A 26974-nucleotide genomic window follows, 5' to 3' on the forward strand; every position below is an offset into this window, starting at 1 on the left:
TCTCCGAATGCCATCGCTCTGCCAATGCGGTGAGTAGTCCTGTGTTTGCTCTAATCTCGAGCATGAATGTGATATAGTATATCCCAAGTCCTGCTAATGTATCTCTGTCTGTGCTCTTGAGTCTATGTCATAGCATAAAGCAGTTTGGTCGGTTCTCCCGTGTGATAAATGGATACTGTCGACTTTGCATCACAATTGGGGCATATTTTGTTAGTTTTAGGGTTTGCTCCTATGGGTTGTATTTCCTCATTTCATGTCTAAATCAAGGTGTTTTTTATCTATTCTGACCTATCCTACCCTTATCCCCCCTTTCCGGATCATTTGCATACTGTTTTTGACCTAAATTGAGTTACCAGGGCACAACTGCGCCTGTGTTGTGTATCCTACGCCTGTGTCACATGTTCTGCACCTGTGTCCCCCTACACAAGCGCAAAAGACATTACACAAGCGCAAGATTCACCCTACACAAGCGCAGAAGTCAGTTTCTGCCTTTTCTGTGGGCCCCGCAATGTCCCGCAAGCAAGTCACATTCATCAAATTGAAAACATGGGTTTTTGACATACATACTGTTGCTCCCGCGTCGTCCGATCGTCTGTATGTTCGTACACGTTCTCCGAGGTGATCTGCCATTGGAATGTTCACCATCTCTTTGCAAGTGTCCTTTTCCAGAGCAACAAATTCTCCTCTTGGGCTAGTGCAAATGAGCAATTTTCACTCTCTTTGTCTCATTTATAGATCTTTGTCAGTGCATAGATGGACGTGCACTCTCTCCATCTCATGTTGGTCATAGTCTTTTGCACCTTTAATTGCTTGTCCTTCGTGCATCCGGTCTCCGATTGTCAGTCTGTTTGTTCCTATCATGTTCTCTCATTATTATCGATCAATTGGCCTCTTTTCTGCATGTTTCCGACCAATTCCTCAAGGGGGCATGCATATGTCATTGTCATCGTCTGGGGCATTTTCATTATTGTTCTTTGAAACAACGCTTGAAATCGCATTGTCTCAAAGAGGGGCAAAATGTAGACACCTAAAAATGGTCAACGCTTGCGGAGTCATACTTTAACATTTGCGCATTGCCTTATTTTAGGGTTTTTGCGTCGCATTATCATTTCTCCTATGTCACGCATTTGGTCTTTCTCATTTGCAAGCATTGAGTCCTTCTTTTGCATTCTTCATTTGTCTCGCTTTCGAATTTGGTCTTGTCGATAACAATATTAGTCATGATTTTGGTCAATCTTATCCTGTCGCATTTATGTGCGTATTCATTTATCATCATTTTGGATATCGTCAATCCTAATTAGGGTTTTGTCCTCTTATCAATCTTGTCATCATGCGATATATTTGTCATCGATTCTTGTCTTTTGATCAATTTGTCATCAATCTAGTCATTTTGTGATCTATTTTATCATCGATCCTTATCAACTTGTCAATTTTGTCATTTTGCGATCGATTTGTCATTGATTGCCGTCCTTCTCAATTGTGTCAATTTGGATCAATTTGTCATTGTTCCTCGTCAATTGGCGCATTTATCAATCAAATCGTTTGTCAGTATTGGTCATTTATCAAGTCAGAATCATGATTAAATCAAATCAACGTCAATTATCCTTTGTCAAGACCTAATGGTCATCCTAGCATTTCTAATTCATCTTTTAGGGTTTCATGATTTTATTCATTCAACCCTGTTTGTCATTTCTCCCTCTAGGTTAAATAATTTATTTATTTATCCTAGGTCTTCGTGTCACAATTAAATGTTTAATTTAATTGGCTAACTAATTATTCCTCTTTTTGTGAATTAATTAATAAATGACAAATTATTAATTGATTTACCTAATTTCTCTTAAATTCCTATTTCATCAATTTCTAATTCCCTCTTTGTGAATTAATTAATAAATGAAAAATTATTAATTAAATTCACTAAATTCCTAATTTCCTCATTTTCTAATTTCCTAATTCCTATTTTCCAATTTTCTAATTTTCCTAATTTCTAATTCAATTTCCTCCTATTTTCCTCCTAATTTCATGGGAATGACATTTCAATTTGTCATAATTGACAATCAATCAATTTTGACATAGAAATTTGTCATAATCTTGTCATAAATTATCAATCAATCAATTTTGCATAGAAAGTGCAAATTTGTCATAAATTTGTCATAATTGACATAATTGATTTGCAATTTCCATTTGAATCTCTTCATGCTAATTTGATCATCTCTCCAATTTATCCATAAATTGGATGAATTTCTTCAATCCTAATCTAATCACATTATCTAATAATCACTTTGTCGAATCAATCACGCTTCGAGTATTCTTGCGCTACTATCTTGTCTACTTGCTTTCATCTCGTGTGTATGCACTTGTAGGTGAGATCCACAACAAAGCTATTTAAAGAAGAAAGAAGGACAATGGAGCCACATGAAGGAGACATTCAAGTCTGCATTTGGTTTGCTTAAGTTTTCGATCTTGAATATCTTGTTTTTCATATCTCTATTGGATGTAATTAGGATTGATCATTGCATTTGAGCTTTTGTGATTGAGCTATGACTAATATTTAATTGCTTGTGATGATTTCCGATTTCCTATGCTACACGCACAACTGCAGAAAGGAAGTAAACTCAGACAAAAGAAGCTTTTCCCTAATATCTTTTTGCAAATTAGAAATGAAAATTCTTTGAATATCATTATCCGGTACAAGAAAAGAAATTTGAGCACAAAAATGCTTATATCTACCAATGAAATCAATCACTTTTTCTTTAACTCCTTGTTTATGATGCATTAAATCAGTCAAAGTGATTTTAGGACCAATGTTGTTTTGAAATTGTTGGATGAAAGCATTTGCCAGTTGTTGAAAAGAAGTGATATAATAAGAAGGCAAAGAGAAATACCATTGTAAAGCCTTATCTCTTAGTGTTCTTGTAAACAATTTTGCAAGCAATCTTTGATTATATGAAAAGTCAATACACAAGGTTTGGAATGTTTTGACATGCGTAAGAGGATCACCTTTTCCATTATAGAGTTCTAATTGAGGGACCTCAACATGTTTAGGTGGCACGACTTTAACAATATCAAGAGAAAGTAGGCCCACAACATCAAAGGTGAGCACACTAAACTTGGATTGACTCATAAAAGCAATTTGTTGTTGTAAGGAAGATAGTTTGAGAAAGACTATTAATTGTCGCTTCGGTAGAAGAATTGATGTTAGACATAGTTGATTGAGAAGGTGGTGTGATATTATTGAAAGAAGGCATGGAATGAGAATAAGGTGGTGGGACATTATGATAAGTAGGCATAGGTGATGATTGGGTAGGAAAAGGGACACTTAAAGGAGGAACAAATTTGTTGAAGGAATTGCCCCCTTGTGTCACATTGATTGGTTGGGGGATATAGGAACACTTATTGAAGACATAGGTAAAGATGGAGGATTTAATGAAGAAGAGGGATTGCGCCCATGACTAGTTGTTGTAGAGGTGACATTTTGAGTTGAAGTAGTGGTGCAGGAGCACCTAACACAAAAGCACAAAAGGAGTCTATAAGAGGATAAAAATCAATTCATAAGTATATTCAATTACATTTTCATTTGTAATGTCATTTTGAGTCAATATGAATCAATATGTAAGGCTAAAAGAGCCCATTGTAATGAGTTGTCCAAGTTGTCCTAATAAGGTTTTGAATTAGCCATTTGGTAAAATTTGTATAAAATATCCTTGGAGGGATAAAATGGTGACAAAAATACATTATTATTCCATCCTAATTTGTTTTGAAGGTTATTTTGAAGGTTTAAAGTCATTTGAGTCAAAAGTTGTAAAAGTTGTAAAATGTAACTTTTCAAAAGTTGTAAAAAGACCAAAATGGGAAGTTGTATGGTCATAAGAGGGTTTTGGGTAGTTCCAAACAGTTTTCACCAAAACATTCATAACTTTCTCAAAACTGAATGAAATAAACTCAAACCAAACGAAATGGAAACATTATTCAATATACTACACTATAATTATGGAAATACACTTGTTTCCAGGCTGTACATGGCCGGACCAGGCCTGGAAACAAGAGGAAAAACTTCCAAGATCACAAAATAAGAGATTGAAAACAATGAAAATATGATATCAAAATGTTTGCAACGCTTTCCAATTCCTTCTCCAATTTTTACATCCTCTTATGAATGACCATTATAGAGGTTTTATAGCCTTTTAATCTTCACATGGAAGTTACAACTACCCAGCTTCCTCTTATGACCATACAATTTCATAAAGAGTCTATAAGAGGATAAAAATCAATTCATAAGTATATTCAATTACATTTTCATTTGTAATGTCATTTTGAGTCAATATGAATCAATATGTAAGGCTAAAAGAGCCCATTGTAATGAGTTGTCCAAGTTGTCCTAATAAGGTCTTGAATTAGTCATTTGGTAAAATTTGTATTAAATATCCTTGGAGGGAAAAAATGGTGACAAAAATACATTATTATTCTATCCTAATATGTTTTGAAGGTTTAAAGTCATTTGAGTCAAAAGTTGTACAAGTTGTAAAATGCAACTTTTCAAAAGTTGTAAAAAGACCAAAATGGGAAGTTGTATGGTCATAAAAGGAAGTTAGGTAGTTGTAACTTCCATGTGAAGATTAAAAGGCTATAAAACCTCTATAATGGTCGTTCATAAGAGGATGTAAAAATTGGAGAAGGAATTGGAAAGCATTGGAAACATTTTGGTATCATATTTTCATTGTTTTCAATCTCTTATTTTGTGATCTTGGAAGTTTTTCCTCTTGTTTCCAGGCCTAGTACGACCATGTACAGCTTGGAAACAAGTGTATTTCCATAATTATAATGTATTATATTGAATAATGTTTCCATTTCTTTTGGTTTGAGTTTATTTCATTTAGTTTTGAGAAAGTTATGAATGTTTTGGTGAAAACCATTTGGAACTACCCAAAACCCCGATTCACGATGACCAGTTTTGGCACAATCATCATAACTTTGGATTTCATCGTTGGATCTTTTTATAATTTGGAGGAAAGTTTTATAACTAGAATTTATAGAATCTAACTGGAGAGATTGTTTGGGTGATTAATATTTTAAGAGTTATTAATGATTGTTCATAACTGTAATTTCATGACCAGAATAGAGTAAATTTCATAGTTTGGACAAATTCTTGGTTTTCATTTGCAAGAAATGAATAGATGAAGGGTTTTTTTGGTGTAAATAAATATTCATTTTGGATATTATTACACTTACTTAAGTTAACTTAGGATAATGCATCTCTTCGTAGTTTGGATTTGAGACACTTAGGGAAGTGTGCACATAGGGATAGAACTTATAGGAGAAATTCCACCTTTTGTGGTCTTATTTTGCTATTACACTCCGCATTCGGTGGGTCATCCACCTCTTGTGGAATATTATATTATTTCTCCTACCTACCCTTAGTATTTCTTACCTACCCTTGTTTCTCATTGAGCCACATGTCATATTTGTGTGCTCATACATCTATATGGCCTTGCCTATATAAGCAAGCCTCTATTCGTTGTATTGGTTAATCCAGTTGATCATTTTGCATATTGATGAGAATACAGTTTGTTCTTGTCATTCTATTGTCTCTTTTATGCTTTTCATTGTGCCCTTGATCTTGACAAAATCTTACATGATATCAGAGCTATTGGGGCTTAATTGATTGGTTTTTGGAGACATCGTGGAAGGCTTCTAATTTCGGATTTGGGGATCTTCATTTTTTGGGGGCGTCATACAACGATTTGGAAATCATTGTTGAATCCGGGAGGCCATTTCCATAAATTTCGACTATAAAGTCGACCTATTTTGGTGAGAAATTTTTTTTCCCCATTTTGGCTATTATCATACAGATTTCGAAATTTTTTTATTAATTTTTTCGAAAAAAAAAAAAAAAAAAAATCATATTTTTAGAAAAATTTTCGAAATTTTTTTTTTTTTTGAAAAATTGAAAAATAAAGCAAAAAAAATCAAAAAAAAAAAATCAATTTTTTTTTTTTTTGGATTGTTGGGGGTCCGCAGACCCCCCCGTACTCTGTCGTACCTGCGTGTCATAGCTGTTGCAGGTGCCACCGGCTATTCCGTCCTCCCGCCGCCACATACAGGTACCCACTGCCGCCGTAGATCGCCGCGCCCCGCTCGCTGCCAAGATTTGCCGTCGCCGCCGCCCGCAGGTCCCCACCGATCTCCGCCTTCCGCCAGCTGCCTCGGCTCCCGGCCTGCCGCTGGCCCCTCGGCTCCGGCCGCTCCTTCCACCAACAACCACCTAAACCAGGTGGAAATCGTGTCCGCCACGTGGTAGGCGACCACTGGCCCGCAGGTTAAACCATACACCCTACACACCCATGTCAGATCCATACGCCTTGTTAGCAGACCTGCACAGTCAGCAGTTCGTACAGTATGGATGCCCAGTCAGTAGGGAGGTGAAGTTTTTGCGATAGTCATACGACCATCAAATTTAAGACAGTGAATTGCTGATGTCAGTGCCACATCAGCATTTTTTGAAATTTTTTTGACCCCTCTCCATTGAGCTTTTCAGTTTTGCAGTCCAACTTTGAAAGGCCATATCTTGCTCATTTTTGCTCTTTTTTTGGTGCAATTTTTTTTGAAATGGGCTAAAATTTTGTGATCTTCGTAGTGGTGTGGTTATTTTTTGATTTTGGTGCACAGGTTTTTCAGAATTTTCAGATTCTCTTAGCTATACCTATCCAATCCTCAATTCTGCAACTTCAAAGGCCTCATTTGAGCTCATACGACCTCCTTTTTTTTGAAAGTGCTTATTTTTTTGTCTACTTTCATAATCTATGATCAGATTTCAAAGATTTTGAGTGGAAATTGTACTTTCAGATATTGGTCTTATTTGGCCTATTAAGTATTTGTAAATTGCTTGGATCTTAGTTAGATCTCTTGCATTATCAGTTGAGTCTCTTTTGGCTTTCTTGAGGCAGTTGCAAAATTGTAAATCAGAAGTCCATTTTGCCATTTTTTGCAAGTGGCCCATTGTATAAGCACTACTTATAAAGTGCCAAATCATCACATTTGGGGGGGGTTCTTTGATTGAGTGAATTTGGAGGGGGGGTGTCTTGTGTGATTGTGCCTCTCTTTGTGCTCTTTCCATTTTTGTTGCAATGAGTCCTAATAAATTTCCACCTTTAACTCCACATAATTATGCATCATGGAAAATTAAAGTATGGAGTAAATTAATGGAAAAGGATCTCACACACTACATAGATGGAACAATAACAACACCACCTGATCCTAAGGCTGATCCAAATGCTCAATTAGAATGGCTCACAAAGAATTGCATAGCTCTTGGAACCTTACGCAAGTATGTATCAGATGACCTCATTTTTCACATTGAGAAGTGTAAAACAATCAAAGAGGCTTGGGATATGTTTAAGAAATTGTATGGACAAGTTGATGAAATCAGAGGCTATCAGATTGACAATGAGCTCACCAACTTGGATCCTAAGAGTTTTGATACAATCCAAGATTATGTCACCAAAGCAAATGAGCTAAGAGCAAAGCTTAAGGATTGTGGAATTGATAAAAATGATGCTCAATTGATATTCAACTTGTTGGATAAGCTTGCACCAGAATATGCAGCATTTGTGTCTAGCTTCGAAACTCATCATTTGACAGTGGGGAATTCTTATGTTATGCCTTCATTTGATGCTTTCACAGAAATGTTGATATTGGAACAATCTAAGTTGTTGAACATAGGGTTTCTCAAGTCTTCAAAGTCCAAGGCTTTGGTGGCTAATCAAGGGAATCAAGGAAGTCAAGGCAAAGATTCCAACAAGAAGAAGAAGCACTCTAAGTCTAAGCCACACTAGGAAAAAGGGCAATCATCCTCTCCATCACAAGGCGATTTTTCATCCTCTTCCAAGAAGGGGACACCACCTAAGAAGGATAAACCAACTTGTGCATATTGCAAGAAGTATGGTCATGATGAGCATCGATGCCACGCAAAGCAAGTTGATGAGTTAACCAATCTTATTAAGAAAAACAACATCAACTTGCCATCCGCCTACACAAAGAAGGATTCATCTCCTTCCTCTTCCTCATAGTCTAAGGGAAAAGGGCAAGCATTTGTGGCTACAATAGGTTCTTCACAGCAATGTATACTTGACTCGGGTGCCTCGTATCACATGGGTTCTACAAAGGAGTAGTTTTCTGCATTGGAGCCATCTAAGGTACCTCACATTTACATAGGTGATGATACACCAGTAGAGGTTGAAGGGAAAGGTTTAGTTGACATGGATGATGGAACATTTGAGAATGTTCTCTGTGTTCCTAACTTGTCTACCAACCTTCTCTCCATCTACCAAATCACTCACTATGGAAATGGGAAAAAGGTTGAGTTTACACCAGATTCAGTTGTGGTAAAGGAACTTGATGATGATGCCTTGGTAGCAGTGGGACAAGTCAATGACAACTCAAGGCTTTATTCATTCTCCCACTTTGTGCCAAGTTCACCTTCTAGGGCCTTGCTTACTCATTCAAATTCAGAAAGTAAGCTATGGCATGAGCGGTTTGGTCACCTCAACTACCGCTATCTTCAGCAGCTCAGCACTAAAGACATGGTCACAGGTCTACCTCGAATCAGTTTTTCAGAGGGTGTATGTTCAGGTTGTTCCATGGGCAAGCATCCCGAAGAGAAGTTTGATAAAGGGAAAACTTGGAGAGCTTTGGAAGTTCTTCAACTTGTTCACAACGATGTAGCAGGTCCATTTCCAGCACCTTCATTTAGTAAGGCCCGCTATGTTCTCACCTTCATTGATGACTACTCCAGCTTCACTTGGGTCTACTTTCTCATTCATAAGAGTGAAGTATTTGACAAATTTCAAGACTTCAAGACTCATGTGGAGAAGCAATCAGGGAAAGTTGTCAAGATTCTTCACACAGATAATGGAAGGGAATATGTGAACAAGAGACTTGAGGATTTTTGTACATTTGAGGGGATTGATCTTCAGCATTCTGTCACTTACACTCCATAGTAGAACGGGGTTGCAGAACACAAGAATAGAACTCTCAAAGAAATGGCTAGCTGTATGATTCATGCATGTTCTCTTGATCCCGCCTTTTGGGCAGAGGCTATCAGTTGTGCCACACACATCCAGAATCGAGTTCCTCACAAAGCTTTGCAAGGTATTACTCCTTTTGAAGCTTGGGCTGGTAGGAAACTGATTGTGAGACATTTTAGAGTCTTTGGGTGTCCAACATGGGCTCGCATGGCTCCATAGGAATGCAAGGCATTGGAACCATAGAGTCGACCTTGCATATTTGTTGGATATCCTGAGGGTGTTAAGGCATATAGATTGATGGATACATAGACACATGAGGTGTTCATTGAGAGGAGTGTTCACTTTGAGGAAAGCTCTCGTATCTTAGCCTCTCTACCTCCTCCACCTTCCTCCATTGTGGATGGTGATATTAGTGATTCAGATGATGAGACTCCTTCAACTCTGACTCGTAGGGTTACACTTCCATAGGGTCCACTTGCAGTTGAGGAGCCTCGTTCTCCACCTCCACCTAGACCTCGTTGGGGTCGACAGACACTTGAGTCCGCGGGTTCTCTAGTTGGGGATCCTTCAGATACATAGAGAGCTCAATCACAACATCAGGATCTTCCACATGCATTCATTGCTACTGCTTCTGATCCATAGACATTTAGGGAAGCATCAGGGGTTACTGAGTGGGACCAAGCTATGGAGGAAGAGTATAGTTCCTTGATGAGGAACAACACATGGGATCTAGTCCATCTCCCTAAGGGGAGAAAGATGGTTAGATGTAAGTGGATCTATCGGACCAAGTTTGCAGTGGATGGTAGTGTGGATAAGTACAAGGCTCGGCTTGTTGCGAAAGGATTCTTGCAGGTTGCAGGTGTTGACTATACTGAGACCTTTGCACCCGTAGCCAAGATGAACTCCATTCGTTTGACACTTGCTATTGCTGTAGCTCATGGTTGGGCTGTACATCAGATGGATGTGAAGAGTGCTTTTCTTCATGGTGATCTTGATGAGGAGATTTATATGGAGCAGCCACAGGGTTTCATCTAGGATACTTCCTTGGTTTGTAGACTAAGGAAATCTCTCTATGGCCTTAAGCAGGCCCCCAGGGCTTGGTACGCCAAGATGGATTCCTTTCTTCTCTCCGCAGGGTTCACCAGGTGTCATTCTGATCCGAATGTCTACATTTTGTGACAGGATGACTCTCACTTGATACTTGTGCTCTGTGTTGATGACTTGATCATTACAGGGAGTACTTCATCCATCATTAGTAGGGTCAAATCTGCTTTGCATGACATATTTGCTATGACTGACTTGGGTCTTTTGCACTACTTTCTCGGGATAGAGATTTCATAGTCACCTTCCAAGATTACACTATCATAGCCCAAGTATTCTCTTGATCTACTTGCACGCTTTCATATGGCTGATTATAAGCCTGCTCTGACTCCCTTTCTTTCAGGAGTCAAGCTTGAGGCTCAGTGTTCTTCCCCACCAGTTGATGCCACTTTGTATCGTCAGCTTGTGGGTAGTCTCATCTACTTGACTCATACACGCCCTGATATTTCATTTGCAGTTTGCATGGTTTCTCGCTTCATGCAGGAACCACATGAGCTTTATTGGAAAGCCGCCAAACGCATCCTTCATTACATCCAGTGTACACACCACTATGGGATTCACTATGCAGCAGGCACAGGACTTCGTTTGGTTGGTTACACAGACTCCGATTGGGCTGGCGATCTAGTTGATCGTAAGTCTACTTCTAGTTATAGTTTTCACCTTGGTTCAGGCCCCATTTGTTGGCAGAGCAAGAAGAAACATGCTATTGCTCTCTCTTCGACTGAGGCTGAGTATCGAGGCGCTGTTAATACAACGACTGAGACCATTTGGCTCCAGCAGATTCTTATAGAGTTTGGATTCACCACTCCACGGCCGACAGTTCTACATTGTGACAATCAGAGTGCTATTGCGATCTCGAAGAACCCAGTCCAGCACCAATGGACCAAACACATCAAGATTCATATGCACTATATCCGAGAGCTCATCCAAGAGCAGGTCATTGATTTGCAGTATTTTCCTACAGCAGAGCAGGTTGCTGACATATTCACCAAACCTTTCACCGAGAGTAAGTTCCAGCAGTTGCGAGCTCTCTTGGGGGTGTGAGATGTGTCATTAGGGGGGGTCAGCTGACTTCTCCTTGCTCTCTTATGGGGGGGACTTTTTCCTCTTTGAGTTTTTGTCCTTCTTCTTTGAGAGTCTTTTGTACATTCATCTCTCTTTTGGGGGGGGAGTTTTTTCCCACTGGGTTTTCTCCCTTTCTCCATTTGTGAGAGATTGCATTGCATAGTTTTGCTTGCATTTGCATATTGTACATGGGTACCTATCATGGCCTAGTAGCCGGGACCCATCTTGCATTGTTGACTTGAGTCTTCATTCCCCTGAGTTGCACTTGAGGGGGGGTGTTGGTGTAAATAAATATTCATTTTGGATATTATTACACTTACTTAAGTTAACTTAGGATAATGCATCTCTTTGTAGTTTGGATTTGAGACACTTAGGGAAGTGTGCACATAGGGATAGAGCTTGTAGGAGAAATTCCACCTTTTGTGGTCTTATTTTGTTGTTACACTCCACATTCGGTGGGTCATCCACCTCTTGTGGAATATTATATTATTTCTCATACCTACCCTTAGTATTTCTTACCTACCCTTGTTTCTCATTGAGCCACATATCATATTTGTGTGCTCATACATCCATATGGCCTTGCCTATATAAGAAAGCCTCTATTCATTGTATTGGTTAATCCAGTTGATCATTTTGCATATTGATGAGAATACAGTTTGTTCTTGTCATTCTATTGTCTCTTTTATGCTTTTCATTGTGCCCTTGATCTTGGCAAAATCCTACAGGTTTAAATGATTCAGGTTTAATGCATGATACATGGATCTACAATCATTATGGATTTATATATATGGAGAAGATTTGATAATGGTTATTTGATTGATAGTGTATTCCTCTTATGACCATACAACTTCCCATTTTGGTCTTTTTACAACTTTTGAAAAGTTGCATTTTACAACTTTTACAACTTTTGACTCAAATGACTTTAAACCTTCAAAATAACCTTCAAAACATATTAGGATGGAATAATAAGGCATTTTTGTCACCATTTTATCCCTCCAAGGATATTTTATACAAATTTTACCTAATGACTAATTCAAGACCTTATTAGAACAACTTGGACAACTCATTACAATGGGCTCTTTTAGCCTTACATATTGATTCATATTGACTCAAAATGACATTACAAATGAAAATGTAATTGAATATACATATGAATTGATCTTTATCCTTTTATAGACTCCTTTTGTGCTTTTGTGTTAGGTGCTCTTGCACCAAGTAGCCATGATGTTGGAGGTAAAAGTAGGAATACTAGTCATAAGAGTAGTCAAAGGAATAGAAGGATTGACTTGTGTTGAAGGTTGTGAATAACCTAGGGTTTCAGCACAACTCTTGATAGGCATGACATTAGAATCAACAATATGTGCAATGCCACACAATATATCAATTCCATTCTTATCACTTTGAATCATGCGCTTAAGGCCTTCAATTAATGGAAGAGCTTCACTATTAGGGTATTCTTGGGACAGCCATTGTTGAAAGTTATCAAATTGATTGTCCAATTTTGAAAGTTGATCTATAGAGACCCTAGTGAAAGTTTCTTCTTCATCATGGGATTCATCAATGGGGTAAATAGGCACATGATTAGGATTGGAAGAATTAGCATGATCCTCATTAAAGAAGTCACCCAAGTTAGGCTCCATCTCCTCAGTAATTAAACCTTGGGAAGCCTTAATTCTAATGCTTCATCTAACAGGGATAGTATAGGTAGGACTAATAGTGGTAAAACTCAAGCACTAGAGGGAATTTTTGAATTTTAAATTTCAGAACAAAGCTTACAAAATTGATTAATGCAAAATTTAAGAAAATACTGATTAAACAATTTGAACTTTGTTGGAAGAAGAGGATGACACAATTTCCAGAAAGGAAATTGGAATTTTAAAATTAGGGGCAAGGGAATACCACTTAATTTTAAAATCAGAATTTTTAAAACTTTTTTGAAATTTGAAATGTTGAATTTTGGAGGTATTTTCGATTCTAGAGGGATAAAAAATCAACAAAATCAGCTAGTCTTTTGGATTTAGGTTATTAAATACAGTCATAACAGTCTCCCAAAATTTCGGAAAAAAAACTGAGGACCGTGGCGGGAATGCACATGGTCCGACCAACTTTTTTTGAAATTTTAAGGGATGAATATTATGGTGATTTCAAAGCCAACCCCCCAAAATTGACGAATTTTATGATTTCTAGATGGGCGAAATTAAGGTTCAAATGTAAAAATAGGACCCTATTAGAGTTTTGAAGAAAAAGAGGAATTGAATTGCAAATTTGAAAAAGGTCAAACCTAATGGATAGGGGCACCTTGGAAAATGCTTAGAAATTTGAATTTGGATGAAATTGATTTAAATTTGCCCAAAATCCAATTATATTTGAAAATTAGGGTTTTATGACCTAACCACTTAATTTTGAAATTTGAATTTTAGGAAAAAGGAGGGAAATTGAAAATTTAAATTGGAGGAATGAAAACAAGTCTGTGAACAATCACAAATCTGAAAATTAAATGGAAATCCAATTTTTGTACAAGTTCAAGATGATTTTTGAAAATTAGGGTTTTAACAAGTAGCTGCTTAATTTTGTAAATTTGATTTGCAAATTGAACAAGACAATGAGGAAATTGAATTTGACAAACAAAACAATTTTCAAATCTAAGATAACCACAAGCAATTTTTACAAATCACAAGCTCAATTTTAATTTTAAAAACTAGGGTTTTTAATGATTTAACCACTAAGTTTGCAGAAAATTTAAACTTGCAAATAAAAAACATGCAATTTTGTTCAAAGGAAAGTATGCAAGACATCGGGTTCACCAAAATGTAATGGTCACCAAAATCTAATGGTCACCAAAATGTAATGGTGGGTGAAAAATGTGTAAATGAGAGATCAAGAGGAAAGCCACCCTTTCCTTCCAAGGAGAGATGAGAGTTTCACTATAGATTTCCCTTCATACATTTTTCACGCATTACATTGGAAGAGAGGGGGAAAAATAACTAGATTCAACCTCCAAAGAAGAAGATAAAATTATGAATGAAATGAAAATGATAAGTTAATCCCCTCTTCTACTTGGAATGGAAAGGAATTGATTGAATTATGTATAGAGACTAAGTGCAAAAGTGACAAAGAACTAATTATAACTTGAGATCAAAGCGTAGGATGAAGCTATGCACCTGGATCTGACAGTAATATTTCGAGACGAAGCCTCCCTGTGAATTTGAGGAAAAGTTGCCCGGATCGTGACAAAAGTGTACATGGTCCTTTGAAAAATCCGCGAAATAAAAAGGGTTTTTCCGCCTCTGCAAATGGAGTCCAAATCTAAAAGTACAGTTGCGCACCTGCAACCTACACACAGAAAATAGAGGAAAATGGGTTGGGATTGGGGGTTTTCCTTCAGGTCAAACCCCAATTTTGGAATTAACCAAATGATGAAAGAAAGTACTTGCAAGTAAACGTAAATGAAAGAATTAAATGTAAATCACCTCAAGGGAGGTTGTGATAGAAATGATGATAGAATTGCTTGTATAAATTTGAATGTTGGAATGAATCTCCTCTTCAATGGTTGAATCCTTGACTTGAATACAACACCTAGCCTTGAAGGGAGACTTAAGATGCTCAATGCTTGAAAGGGATGTTTGAATGCTTGAATGCTTGATCACCAATTTTCACCTTATTTAACTTCATGCAAATGAGAGGGAAAATGCAACTTTTATAATTGTCAATTAGGGTTAATGAAACTGATTTTTGTCACAGGCTGACATTGGGGAAGTTTTCCCACTCGCCGCACAACCTTCTATGCAAACTCAGGAAAGGTCCTGCCCCAAAATAGGGCATGGATAGGGGCACCATGGCCCTATCCTACCCTTTTCTCTAGGGAAGAGTGTAGACAGGGTGGTGCAGAGGGCAAGGGAGAAGTAGTTTTTAGGGGTTGAACAGTCTCCGATCTTTGATCAGGCTAGGGGATTCGATTTTGCATGCGTGAGGACCCTAATGTGGTTGAAAATTGCTAAGGTCACAATTTTATGACACTAAAAATGCCAACAATCTCCCTCTTTGGCATTGATGTCAACTCACTACAAGACTTCACATTAGTAGATTTCTCCCCCTATGACACAATGACAAAGGTTCGGGGTACTTTATTCTTCTGCCTTTTATTCATACTTAGCTCCCCCTTAGTCAAATCTTCTCTTAGTGATTACAGCCGGTACTGAGACATACAACCCTAAACTTTCCCTATGATCAACATGTGGTTCAAGAGATATAGATTCTGCTATGAACTCCCGTTGAACCATATAACTCCTTACAAACTTAAGTGCATAAGGCAGGTGATGCAACTCTCAACTTGTGTCTTAAGTATTCAAAAGTGCTTACCGACAATGGTTTGGTAAAGATGTCTACCACTTGTTCTCCTAGAGGGACATAGTCCATATTTACTTCCTATCCTTCAACCTTCTCTCTGAGAAAATGATACCTTATGGCTATATGCTTTGTCCTTGAATGCATCACCGGGTTCTTTGATATGTTGATGGCACTTGAATTATAACACTAGATGGAAATAGGATCAAAGATGTCCACCTGTATGTCCTTGAGGGTTTGATTCATCCAAAGCACCTGAGAGCAACATGTAGCAACAACAATGTATTCTGCTTCAACACTTGATAGGGAGACTGAATCCCGCTTCTTGCTATGCCATGAGACCAACCGATCACCTAGGAAGAATGCACCACCACTTGTGCTCTTTCAGTCATCAATGCATCCTGCCCGATCAGCATCAGTATATGCTTCCAAGATGAATTCCCCTTGTTTAGGGTACCACAATCTATAACCGAGTGTTCCTTGCAAGTACCTGAAAATTCTTCTTACGACATTCATATGTGACTGCTTGCGTGCAGGTTGAAATCTAGCCACCATGCACACTGCTTGCACTATATCCGGTCTAGAAGAAGTAAGATACAATAAGTTGCCTATCATGGATCTATACAATGTCTGATCCACCACCAATGATTCATCATTCTTGCTTAATTTACTTCTGGTCACCATGGGGGTACTCACTGGTTTGCAGTCCTCCATAAGAAATTTCTTCAACATATCCTTTGCATGCTTGGTTTTTGAGATAAAGATTCCCTTATCTTGCTGTGATATCTGCAAACCAAGGAAGTATGTCAATTCTCCAAGCATTGACATCTCAAATTCTGATAGCATCTGATCAGAAAATTCTTTGCAAAGGGTGTCCTTATTACCTCCAAAAATAATGTCATCTACATACACAACCACAATGATCATGTGGTTTCCATCTTTCTTGATGTATAAATTGCTGCCAACACTCCCCTTTTAAAATCCTTGCTACTTCAGGTACTGATCTAGCCTTGAATACCATGCTCTAGGAGCTTTCTTTAAACCATATAGGGCTTTCTTCAACCGACACACAAAGGTTTCATCATCATGTAACAAAAACCCTTCTGGTTTCTCTGTGTACACTTCTTCCAAATTTCCATTGAGGAAGGCATATTTTACATCCATTTGATATACTTTATAACCCTTGTAGGCAGAAAATGCTAGAAACATTCTAATTGTTTCTAATCTAGCTACCAATACAAATATTTCTTCAAAATCAATGCCCTCTACTTGAGAGTAACCCTTGCACACAAGTCTAGCTTTATGACTAACAATTTTACCTTTTTTATTCATCTTATTCCAGTAGACCCATTTGTTGAAATGTGGCGACTGATCAACAAAGTACTGTACACTCAGCACGTATCCTCGCCGGGGTCCAGGGTCAGGCCGGGCCCCGGGCAGGGGTTCGGGGGCGGCAGCCCCCGAGAAAGTGGGGGTTCGAGGGCGGCAGCCCCCGAGAAATTTTTTTTTTTTGCCGTTTTTGTTGATGAAAACCGACATTGTAATAAAACCCTAAAAAGGCTGACTTTGTTTGTTGCCCTAAACATGCATGTTATAAGCGGCTGGGATGTTTAAGGCATTTGAAGGTTGATGTACTGTTTTTGCTGGATAATAAGAAAGATTGGATGGCTGTGTATGGTGGACGTAACCCATTCTGGGTGAACCACATTAAATCTCTGTGTTATCTGTGTCCTGTTTTATTTCTTTATCTTTTGTATTTAAATCTGCATATAATTGTTAGTTCATATTTGCTTCGGATCTGCTTGAAACCTTAACAATTGGTATCAGAGCGAGGTTTTCTGTAAATTGGCAGGACTTTCAGATTTGAGTGGGAGCAATGGAGGATTCCAAATTTAAGGTCGAAAAGTTTAACGACTAGAATTATCAGTTATGGAAAATGCAGATGGAGGATTACCTGTATCAAAAGGATTTGTGGCGGCCATTGGAAGGAAAGGCAAAGAAACCGACCATAATATCAGATGAAGAGTGGGACATTTTAGATAGAAAGGCACTAGGATCCATTCGATTGTGCCTTGTGTCATCTGTAGCATTCAATATAACAAAAGCAAAAACGACTGTAGATTTGATGGCAACATTGGCTAAGCTATATGAGAAACCCTCGGCTTCGAATAAGGTATTTCTTATGAAGTGTTTGTTTAATTTGAAAATGAGTGAGGGAGGATCTGTAGCAGAGCACTTAAATGAATTTAATACAATTACCAGTCAATTGTCTTCGGTAAAAATTACCTTTGCAGAAGAGGTTAGAGCTCTCTTGATTTTATGTTCTTTGCCAGAAAGCTGGAATAGCTTGGTTATGGCTGTAAGTAACTCTGTCTCTGGTAAAAATACTTTGGTATTTGATGATATTGTTGGTGTTATCCTAAGTGAGGAAATGCAAAGGAAAAGCACAGGTGAGACTCCAACATCATCGGATAGTGTTTTGAATGTGGAGAACAGAGGAAGATCAAAGGAAAGAGGAAAAGGCCCTGGGAATGAGAAGTCACAAGGGAAGTCAAAGAAAGGACGCTCTCAATCTAGAGGAAAGAAAGATTGCTGGTACTGCGGAAAGCCTGGTCATCTAAAGAAAGACTGTTGGTCTCGGAAAAACAAAGAAGGAGACAAAAATGAAAATGATAGTAAGGAAGCTAATATTGCAAGTAATACTTTACAAGATGCTTTAATCTTATGTTTGGATAATGTTAATGATTCCTGGGTAATAGATTCTCGGGCTTCATTTCATGCTACACCCCATAGAAAATATTTTCTAGATTATGTTCAAGGTTATTTTGGACAGGTATATTTGGGTGATGATGAGCCCTGTCAAATTGTTGGAAAAGGAAAGATAAAGATCAAGTTGTAGAATAGTAATGACTGGTTTTTGCAGGAGGTAAGACATGTTCCTAATTTAAGAAGAAATTTAATTTCTGCAGGGCAACTAGGTAGTGAAGGTTGCATAGTTACCTTCTCAGACAGTATGTGGAAGGTCACTAAAGGATCATTAGTAGTAGCTAAAGGTGTGAAGGTAGGCACATTATATCTGTGTACTAGTAACACTTACTCTACCTTAGCTGCTATAGATAAAGTTACTGCAGGGTCAACAACAATAAATGTTGCAAGAACAGATTCGATAATGTGGCACCATAGGCTTGGGCATATGAGTGAGAAAGGGATGAAAATCCTTCACTCCAAAAATCTATTGTTAGGACTAAAGAAGATTGATTTAGAGTTCTGTGAGAACTGTGTTTATGGTAAACAGAAAAGAGTCAGATTTCTCAAGGTTGGGAAAGAGAAAAAGAGTGAGAAGTTAGAGCTTGTACATTCAGATGTATGGGGACCGGCTCAGGTATCATCTCTTGGTGGCTCTTGTTATTATGTTATTTTTATTGATGACTCAACCAGAAAAACATGGGTATATTTCCTAAAACAAAAATCAGATGTTTTTGAAGCTTTTAAGAAATGGAAAGCTTTGGTTGAGAATGAGACAGGAAAAAAGTTGAAGTGTCTCAGATCGGATAATGGAGGTGAGTATTGCAGCAAAGCATTTGAAGATTACTGTTCCTTAAATGGGATTCCAAAGCAGAAGACAGTTCCAGGAACTCCATAGGAAAATGGTGTGTCAGAGAGAATGAATAGGACCATCATGGAACGTGCGAGGAGCATGAGATTGCATGCTGGATTGCCCTTACATTTTTGGGCAGATGCTATACATACTGCTGTCTATTTGATAAATAGAGGACCTTCAACCCCTTTGGATGGTGGTATTCCAGAGGAGGCATGGACTGGTAAAAAGGTAAATTATTCTTTTCTAAAAACTTTTGGTTGTGAAGCTTTTGTCCATGTTGATAAAGAAAACAGAACCAAGCTTGATGCTAAATCTCAGAAATGTACCTTCATTGGATATGGGATAGATGAATATGGCTATCGATTATGGGATTTTGAAAATAAGAAAATAATTAGAAGTAGAGATGTTATATTCAATGAGAAGGTTATGTATAAAGAACAGATGCAGGAAAAGAAGCATGAACAGGACAAACAAGAATATGTGGTGTTGGATGAGATTCCTGAAAATGAAATGCCACAGGTACCTGATGCTCAGCAACAACAGATTGTCCCACAAACTCCTGCAAGTGTTAGACGTTCTACGAGGACAAGTAGACCCCCTGAAAGATTTTCTCCTTCTTTGTATTCTATTTTATTAACAGATTCTAGTGAACCAGAAGAATATGAAGAAGCAATGCAGGTGGATGCCAAACAACAGTGGCAGCTAAGCATGAAAGAGGAGATGGACTCCCTGATGAAAAATAAGACTTGGGACTTAGTTCCTTTACCTGTAGAAAAAAGTGCCTTGCCTAACAAATGAGTTTATCGACTGAAGGAGGAGGAAGGAGGTCAGAAAAGATATAAGGCCAGACTTGTGGTAAAAGGTTTTGCACAGAAAAAGAGTATAGATTATGATGAAATATTTTCTCCAGTTGTAAAAATGACTTCAATTAGAACTGTACTTAGTCTTGTGGCTGCATATGATTTACATCTTGAACAATTAGATGTCAAAACAGCTTTTCTCCATGGAGATTTGGAGGAGGAAATTTACATGTTGCAACCACAGGGATATGAGGTCAAAGGTAAGGAGAACTTGGTGTGCAGGTTGAAGAAAAGTCTGTATGGCCTAAAGCAAGCACCCAAACAATGGTATTTAAAATTTGATAGTTTCATGGCTGAACACGGTTATCATAGATGTCATTCTGATCATTGTGTATATTTTAAGAGATTTGATAATGGCAGTTATATTATCCTGTTGCTTTATGTTGATGACATGCTTGTTGCTGGGCCTAACATGCAACATATAAATGATCTTAAACAAAAATTAGCCAGGTCATTTGCTATGAAGGATTTGGGTGCAGCTAAGCAAATTCTCGGTATGAGGATTACACGGGACAGGAAAAATAGAACCTTAAATTTGTCCCAAAGTGAGTATATAAAGAAGGTGTTGAAAAGATTTAACATGCAGGATGCAAAAGTAGTTAGTACACCTTTGGCTAGTCATTTCAAATTGACTAAGGAGATGTGCCCAAAGGCACAGGAAGAGGTTAATAAAATGTCTAACATCTCGTATTCATCAGCTGTTGGTAGTCTGATGTATGAAATGGTATGCACAAGGCCAGATATTGCACATGCAGTGGGAGTTGTGAGCAGGTTTATGAGTAATCCGGGTATGGAACATTAGAATGCTGTGAAATGGATTGTTCGGTATTTGAAAGGAACTACTACGAAGGCATTATGTTTCAAAGGATCTAATGCTGCTCTAAGTGGATTTGTTGACTCTGATCTGGCGGGTGATATTGATTCATGGAGGAGTACTACAGGGTATGTTTTTACTATAGGGGGAACTGCAGTCAGTTGGATTTCTAGGCTGCAAAAGGTTGTTGCACTTTCAACCACTGAAGTTGAGTATGTTGCTGCTACAGAAGCCAGCAAAGAGATGATTTGGTTGCAATGTTTTCTGAAGGAATTGGGTCAGACACAAGAGGATAGCCCATTGTATACTGATAGCCAGAGTGCCATTCATCTTGCGAAGAACTCTGCTTTTCATTCAAGGACAAAGCACATTCAGCTCAGGTACCACTTCATCCGGACTATTTTGGAGGAGGGTCAGTTACGGATTGAGAAAATTCACACAAGTGAGAATCCTGCCGATATGTTCACAAAGGCAGTTCCATAGGAGAAGCTGATTTTTTCATCAGTTTCTGTTGGTCTTCTTGATTGATAATTGTGGAATTTATACCAGTCAAGTCCTAGTGTTTTATCCAGTGGATGTTGCATGTACAGTGGTGTCGTGTAGTATCAGTCTCCAAGTGGGAGATTGTTTGGTGTGGAGCCTGATCAGTCTCCAAGTGGGAGATTGTTGAAATGTGGCGACTGATCAACAAAGTATTGTACACTCAGCACGTATCCTCGTCGGGGTCCGGGGCCGGGTCGGGCCCCGGGCAGGGGTTTGGGGGCGGCAACCCCCAAGAAATTTTTTTTTTTTGCCGTTTTTGTTGATGAAAACCGACATTGTAATAAAACCCTAAAAAGGCCAACTTTGTTTGTTGCCCTAAAAACGCATGTTATAAGCGGCTGGGATGTTTAAGGCATTTGAAGGTTGATGTACTGTTTTTGCTGGATAATAAGAAAGATTGGACGGCTGTGTATGGTGGACGTAACCCATTCTGGGTGAACCACGTTAAATCTCTGTGTTATCTGTGTCCTATTTTATTTCTTTATCTTTTGTATTTAAATCTACATATAATTGTTAGTTCATATTTGCTTCGGATCTGCTTGAAACCCTAACACCATTTGGTGCCAATAATGTTCCTATCTTTTGGTCTAGGGACTAATTCCCAAGTCTTGTTCTTCTCAATCTACCGCAACTCTCTTCCATGTCATCGATCCATTTCTGACTTTTGCTGGCCTCATTGAATGTTTTAGGTTATACTTCAATCATGAGGCAGAAGTTGACTTGTTCATCATTTAAGGCAAGTCTTCTCCTAGTTTGCACACCATCACTCTTATTACCTAAAATTTTCTCTTCCGGGTGGTTCATCTGCACATATCAGTTAGGAGCCTTTTTGGATGTGTCTTTCAGTTCATTATTTGATTGAGCTTCCTCACCTTCATCACCAAAATCATCACACCAGTTTACCTATGATTGTCTTCCTTTGTGCATATCCTCGTCTATTGTTGGGAAATGCACACTCCAATGAGAAATTGTAGGTGATCAAAGGTTTTGTCATTGATGGCAACCATGCAATCATATGATACCGACAAGACAAATATACTAGCATCGATAATGACAAACTCTACACTGACACACAGAACACCGACAGTGAAAGGATGGATACCGACACTCTGGCCGACAAGAATTTTGTTGATAATATTTTTTATAATTAATCGTAAAATCATTGTAAGCCGACATGGCGAGTTGTATGACTCATATATGTATGAGATCATTGTAGAACATTTAGAAAGAAATAATAGGCGAAATTATGCAGACCTAATATGCAAAATATAGGTTAAGGGTTTATGTATGAAGCAGAGCTAAAACCGGTACTGGATCTGGCATAGTAGATGCTAATTTGAATCAGTACAAGACATTGGATTTGTATAATCCATTTTGTAAGTCAGTGTGACTTCCTTTGTAATTGAGCAATGAGCTCTAGGCACTTGGCCTTCCTACATGTGCTGGCCCCTCTGGTAAAATAGTAATATTCCCTTATTGGCCGGTAAGTGAATATTGTGGGTCACAAATCCCACCAAGGTTTTCCCACACCGGGTTTCCTCGTTAAACTACTATGTTATGGTGTGCTTTTCATGTGGTTGTTGTTATTCTTGTTTACTGCATTATTTTTGGTTTACCGATACACAATATTGATATGCTTTACATGTTTTAAATCAAGTAAATTCACAAACTAGTTAGATACTGATTCACCCCCCCCTCTCAGTATCTTTGGGAATCCTAACAACATGCACACTCTAAATGGCTCTTCTTAGTCTTTTGTTGTAGCATTTATAGGCCTTGTTGTTGGTTGAGTAGCTAAGGAAGATTCCTTCATCACTCCTGGAATCAAAACTACCTAGACCATCCATATCTCTCTTGATAAAACACTTGCTTCCAAATACCTTGAAGTATTTGACTGATGGTTTCCAATCATACCACAACTCATAAGGTGTCAATTTGTTGTTTGTTCTTAGTTAAACTGAGTTCAAGGTATATGCAGCAGTATGAACTACTTCCTTCCAATATATGTCTGGCAAAGTGGCCTCATTTAACATGGTTCTGGCCATCTCCTTGAATGTCCTGTTCTTCCTTTCTACCACACCATTTTGTTGTGGTGTCATAGGGGCTGAGTATTGCCTTCTGATTCCATGTCTTTCACAGTAATCTTAAAACTTATTTGATATGAACTCTCCACCCCAGTTTGATCTTAGACATTTCAGCATGCACCCACTTTCCTTCTCCACCATCTTCGTAAAGATCTTGAATCTATCAAATGCTTGTGATTTATCTTGTAGGAAAGTGACCCATGTCATTCTTAAATAGTCATCAATGAAGAGCATAAAATATCTTTCACCGACAAGAGCTCTTGTCCTAGTTGGACCACATAGATCTGTATGTACAATTTCAAGTGGTCTTGAGGTGTTATGTTCTTTTGTTATAAAGCTCACCTTAGTCTACTTCCCTTTCACACATTCATCACAAAATATGGTTACCAGTTTGATGATGGGTGGAATATTTCTTACACACCCCTTTTTGCTTACTGCAACTAAGTTATCGAAATTTATGTGGCCTAATATTTTGTGCCACAACCAACTTTCATCAAGTTGTCCCAACATACATTGGGATTCAAAACATTCTTTTAGATTATATACATTACCATCTATCCTCTTTCCTTCGGCTACAGTCTGACTGGTACTCTCTTTCTTTATTTGGTAGCTGGTAGAATCAAAGGTGAATTTATAACCTTTGTCACACATCTAACTCACACTCAACAAGTTGTGCTTTAGGCCTTCCACATAATACACATCATGTGCTTTCAGTTTTCCATCAATGTTTAGAGTACCTTTTCCCTTTATTTTGATGGATGAGATGTCTCTGAATCTCACTGAATCACCATTCCAATCTTCAAGCTTGATAAATTTCTTTTTATCACCAATCATGTGGTTAGAGAAACCACTATCTACAACCCATAGATTTTTCCTTTCAGCATGTAGGGCAGTCTGCACTATTCGACTTGATTTTGCCTTTTCCTTTTCTTTCTCAACCCATACCGGTTTAGTTTCCTTCTTCTTGTCAATTGCAATTTTGTGCTCCGATTTAACTACCAGTTCTTGATCAGGATCTGTCCTCTTCTGCTTGATTTCCCCATTCTTACAAAACTTTTCTATATGTCCAAACTCTTGATAGTTATAGAATTTCACATTTTCATTGAAGGATGAATCTTTGAAACTATTGTAGGATGTCGGTTTACTCTTCCTACACTCAAAACTCCTATGACCAAATCCATTGCACTGATAATAGACAACATTCATATCCCAGAGTGCATTAAATGGATTTCTACTTTCATAACTCATAGTGGGCTTATTGGTTAATCTACATTCAACTAACCTATTTCCAAATTTGTTACATTGGTAATAATAACCATGAAAGTTTGGAACATACCGGTTAGGTTGCCTTGGTCCCACAAAATTCCACCTCACCAGGGGTCTTCCTTTCATGCTGCTGACTTTGGTAAATCCTTCATGATCAACTCTTGCATTTCTCCTAAGATCTGCACGTCGGTACATAGAGTGTAACCTTTGGCTCATTGATTGTGTATACCAGTTTGTGTGGCGGTTTCTAATAGCTTCTGCATAAGTCTTCTTACTAGTATCCTTGCTTACCATGAATTTCTTCTTCTCTTCACCTTCAGTTGAAGAAATGTACTGTATCTCCTTACCAGTTGTGTCTTTGCTATTTGAACTTTGTCCTTCTTCAAATCCAAAGCCACCGATATGTTTCGATGGCTTCTATTTTCTCAACATCTTGTCTAAGGATTCGGTGCCGCCTTCATATTTGCTTCTCACTTTCATTTCTTCCTTACTTTTTTCAAGCTCCTTTTTGAGATTCACTATTTTTGCTTCTAGATCTTGATGCTTCTTTTCTTTCTTCATCAGATCAGAGGATGTAACTTCACATATCCTCTTGGCTTCTTCCAACTGGAGTTTCAAGTCAGATATAACTTGATTGGACTCATCCAGGGATTGCTTCAAGAGACCTTGTTCTTCTACTGCAGCAAGTTTGAACTTCTTGAGTTCTCTTTTTGTTTTACTCAGCTCCTCAAGAGCACTTATGAGCTCACCTTCTAGATCCACTTCAGCCTCAATGTCTTCTTCTTCCTCATCTTCACCAACCGGTTCATCAAGTGCCAAAAAGAGATTAACTTCTCTTTCATTCTCATGGTAGTCATCTTCTGATGCACTTTCTTTGTCTGTGGCATCATCCTCAATAGTATATAGGCTGTTCTACTTCCGATAGCCTCTTCTTCCTTGCTAGTAGACATTTCTTTCTTTGTCTTTACCAGTAGATCTGCTAAAACTTCTTTTCTCATTTCCATCGGTTTCATTATAAGGACATTTTGCAGAAAAGTGTCTAACTTTACCATAATTGAAACATTTGAGTGGTAACTTTCCTTTATACTTTCCAGATCCTCTCTTGAGTTTTCTGACAAAGTTTTCTACCTCTGCATCCGAGTCTTCACTAGATCCTTTAAGAGCAACCTCTTTCTTGCCCTTTTTGGTGGAGTTGAATGCTACCTCTTTCCTTGAGGATGCTTCACCGATTGTTCTCATTTCATAGGCTGTTAGAGAACAAAATAACTCATCCATTGTAAAATTATTCAGAGCATTGGCTTCCTCTATGGTAGAAACCTTAGTATCATACTTAGATGTGAGAGATCTAAGTGCCTTCTTGACAATAATCTCATCTACAATTTCTTCTCCAAGTCCTCTGATAGTGTTCATAGTTTCATCTATTATGTGAAGGTAGCCTGCAATCTTTTCTTCATCCTTCATCTTGATGCCTTCAAGTTGACCCCTTAGTGATTGCAGCTTGGCCTCTTTGACCTTGGAATCTCCTTCAAATAACCTTTGCATTTTATCCCAAGCCTCCTTGGTGGATGCAAAGTGCATTACCTTAACAAACTCATTATTAGACATCCTACTTAAGATAACATGTTTAGCCTTTGCATTAGTCTCATACCCCTTCTTAGCATTCAGATTAGTGGGAGGAAAACTAGGGACAATATACCCATTCTTGATAGACATCCACACATCAAAACCAAGGGAGGAAATATAGGTCTCCATTCTTCTACTCCAGAAGGCATAGTTAGATCCATCAAACATGGGGGCTTTTGAGGAGGAAGACTCATTTCTTGCCATTGTGTTCTATGATCATAATCTACCCAAACTTTAATCAACTAGGAACCTACGCTTTGATACCAATTGTTGAACACAATGTACCATTGAGAGGGGGGTGAATCAGTGGTTCCTAAATTCTTTCCCTTTAAACAACCTTGGAATACTGGTTATCACCCTAAGCACTAAACAATCAAACCAGTAAGATAAATGTTGATATCAAAAGAGGCAAACACACAAATGTAACCCACAACACCAGATGTATGAGGAAAACCCAATATGGGAAAAACCTCGGTGAGAAATGCTGTTGGAGTCTACTGCTCCAATCCAGACTTACAATGAAACAATGGATTACAATAATTTAGGGCACCAACCCAAGGAGCACCAACCCCTGCACCAAGCTTCAACTCGGTGTTGTATAATGAAATACAATTTTGATATAGTTATAACACCTGGTTGCAAATGAGTTCTAC

Source organism: Cryptomeria japonica, chromosome 11, assembly GCF_030272615.1.
Source record: "Cryptomeria japonica chromosome 11, Sugi_1.0, whole genome shotgun sequence".
Taxonomy (NCBI): Eukaryota; Viridiplantae; Streptophyta; class Pinopsida; order Cupressales; family Cupressaceae; genus Cryptomeria; species Cryptomeria japonica.